Consider the following 4,096-nt stretch of genomic DNA (forward strand, 5'->3'; position numbering starts at 1 on the left):
ACAACACTGCCCATTGTACACTATCCACTACAACACTGCCCATTGTACACTATCCACTACAACACTGCCCATTGTACACTATCCACTACAACACTGCCCATTGCACACTATCCACTACAACACTGCCCATTGCACACTATCCAATACAACACTGCCCATTGCACACTATCCACTACAACACTGCCCATTGTACACTATCCACTACAACACTGCCCATTGTACACTATCCACTACAACACTGCCCATTGTACACTATCCACTACAACACTGCCCATTGCACACTATCAACTACAACACTGCCCATTGAACACTATCCACTACAACACTCCCCAATGCACACTATCCACTACAACACTGCCCATTGCACACTATCCACTACAACACTGCCCATTGAACACTATCCACTACAACACTGCCCATTGTACACTATCCACTACAACACTGCCCATTGTACACTATCCACTACAACACTGCCCATTGCTCACTCTCCACTACAACACTGCCCATTGTACAATCCACTACAACACTGCCCATTGTACACTATCCACTACAACACTGCCCATTGTACACTATCAACTACAACACTGCCCATTGCACACTATCAACTACAACACTGCCCATTGCACACTATCAACTACAACACTGCCCATTGCACACTATCCACTACAACACTGCCCATTGCACACTATCCACTACAACACTGCCCATTGTACACTATCCACTACAACACTGCCCATTGTACACTATCCACTACAACACTGCCCATTGTACACTATCCACTACAACACTGCCCATTGTACACTATCCACTACAACACTGCCCATTGTACACTATCCACTACAACACTGCCCATTGTACACTATCCACTACAACACTGCCCATTGTACACTATCCACTACAACACTGCCCATTGTACACTATCCACTACAACACTGCCCATTGTACACTATCCACTACAACACTGCCCATTGCACACTATCCACTACAACACTGCCCATTGCACACTATATACTACAACACTGCCCATTGCACACTATCCACTACAACACTGCCCATTGCACACTCTCCACTACAACATTGCCCATTGTACAGTATCCACTACAACACTGCCCATTGTACACTATCCACTACAACACTGCCCATTGTACACTATCCACTACAACACTGCCCATTGTACTATCCACTACAACACTGCCCATTGTACACTATCCACTACAACACTGCCCATTGTACACTATCCACTACAACACTGCCCATTGCACACTATCCACTACAACACTGCCCATTGCACACTATCCACTACAACACTGCCCATTGCACACTATCCACTACAACACTGCCCATTGCACACTATCCACTACAACACTGCCCATTGTACACTATCCACTACAACACTTCCCATTGTACACTATCAACTACAACACTGCCCTTGTACACTATCCACTACAACACTGCCCATTGCTCAATATCGACTACAACACTGCCCATTGTACACTATCCACAACAACACTGCCCATTGCACACTCTCCACTACAACACTGCCCATTGTACACTATCCACTACAACACTGCCCATTGCACACTATCCACTACAACACTGCCCATTGCACACTATCCACTACAACACTGCCCATTGCACACTATCCACTACAACACTGCCCATTGCACACTATCCACTACAACACTGCCCATTGTACACTATCCACTACAACACTGCCCATTGCACACTATCCACTACAACACTGCCCATTGCACACTATCCACTACAACACTGCCCATTGTACACTATCCACTACAACACTGCCCATTGCTCACTATCCACTACAACACTGCCCATTGTACACTATCCACTACAACACTGCCCATTGCACACTATCCACTACAACACTGCCCATTGTACACTATCCACTACAACACTGCCCATTGTACACTATCCACTACAACACTGCCCATTGTACACTATCCACTACAACACTGCCCATTGTACACTATCCACTACAACACTGCCCATTGTACACTATCCACTACAACACTGCCCATTGCACACTATCCACTACAACACTGCCCATTGCACACTATCCACTACAACACTCCCCATTGCACACTATCCACTACAACACTGCCCATTGCACACTATCCACTACAACACTGCCCATTGTACACTATCTACTACAACACTGCCCATTGTACACTATCCACTACAACACTGCCCATTGCACACTATCCACTACAACACTGCCCATTGCTCACTATCCACTACAACACTGCCCGTTATACACTATCCACTACAACACTGCCCATTGCTCACTATCCACTACAACACTGCCCATTGTACACTATCCACTACAACACTGCCCATTGTACACTATCCACTACAACACTGCCCATTGTACACTATCTACTACAACACTGCCCATTGCACACTATCCACTACAACACTGCCCATTGTACACTATCCACTACAACACTGCCCATTGTACACTATCAACTACAACACTGCCCATTGCACACTATCTACTACAACACTGCCCATTGCACACTATCCACTACAACACTGCCCATTGTACACTATCTACTACAACACTGCCCATTGTACACTATCTACTACAACACTGCCCATTGTACACTATCCACTACAACACTGCCCATTGCACACTATCCACTACAACACTGCCCATTGCACACTATCCACTACAACACTGCCCATTGCACACTATCCACTACAACACTGCCCATTGTACACTATCCACTACAACACTGCCCATTGCACACTATCCACTACAACACTGCCCATTGTACACTATCCACTACAACACTGCCCATTGTACACTATCCACTACAACACTGCCCATTGTACACTATCCACTACAACACTGCCCATTGCACACTATCCACTACAACACTGCCCATTGCACACTATCCACTACAACACTGCCCATTGTACACTATCCACTACAACACTGCCCATTGCACACTATCCACTACAACACTGCCCATTGCACACTATCCACTACAACACTGCCCATTGTACACTATCCACTACAACACTGCCCATTGTACACTATCCACTACAACACTGCCCATTGTACACTATCCACTACAACACTGCCCATTGTACACTATCCACTACAACACTGCCCATTGTACACTATCCACTACAACACTGCCCATTGCACACTATCCACTACAACACTGCCCATTGTACACTATCCACTACAACACTGCCCATTGCACACTATCCACTACAACACTGCCCATTGTACACTATCCACTACAACACTGCCCATTGTACACTATCCACTACAACACTGCCCATTGCACACTATCCACTACAACACTGCCCATTGCACACTATCCACTACAACACTGCCCATTGTACACTATCCACTACAACACTGCCCATTGTACACTATCCACTACAACACTGCCCATTGCACACTATCCACTACAACACTGCCCATTGCACACTATCCACTACAACACTGCCCATTGTACACTATCCACTACAACACTGCCCATTGCACACTATCCACTACAACACTGCCCATTGTACACTATCCACTACAACACTGCCCATTGTACACTATCCACTACAACACTGCCCATTGCACACTATCCACTACAACACTGCCCATTGCACACTATCCACTACAACACTGCCCATTGTACACTATCCACTACAACACTGCCCATTGCACACTATCCACTACAACACTGCCCATTGCACACTATCCACTACAACACTGCCCATTGTACACTATCCACTACAACACTGCCCATTGCACACTATCCACTACAACACTGCCCATTGTACACTATCCACTACAACACTGCCCATTGCACACTATCCACTACAACACTGCCCATTGTACACTATCCACTACAACACTGCCCATTGTACACTATCCACTACAACACTGCCCATTGTACACTATCCACTACAACACTGCCCATTGTACACTATCTACTACAACACTGCCCATTGTACACTATCCACTACAACACTGCCCATTGTACACTATCCACTACAACACTGCCCATTGCACACTATCCACTACAACACTGCCCATTGCACACTATCCACTACAACACTGCCC

This window comes from Carcharodon carcharias, chromosome Y (genome assembly GCF_017639515.1).
Source record: "Carcharodon carcharias isolate sCarCar2 chromosome Y, sCarCar2.pri, whole genome shotgun sequence".
Lineage (NCBI taxonomy): Eukaryota > Metazoa > Chordata > Chondrichthyes > Lamniformes > Lamnidae > Carcharodon > Carcharodon carcharias.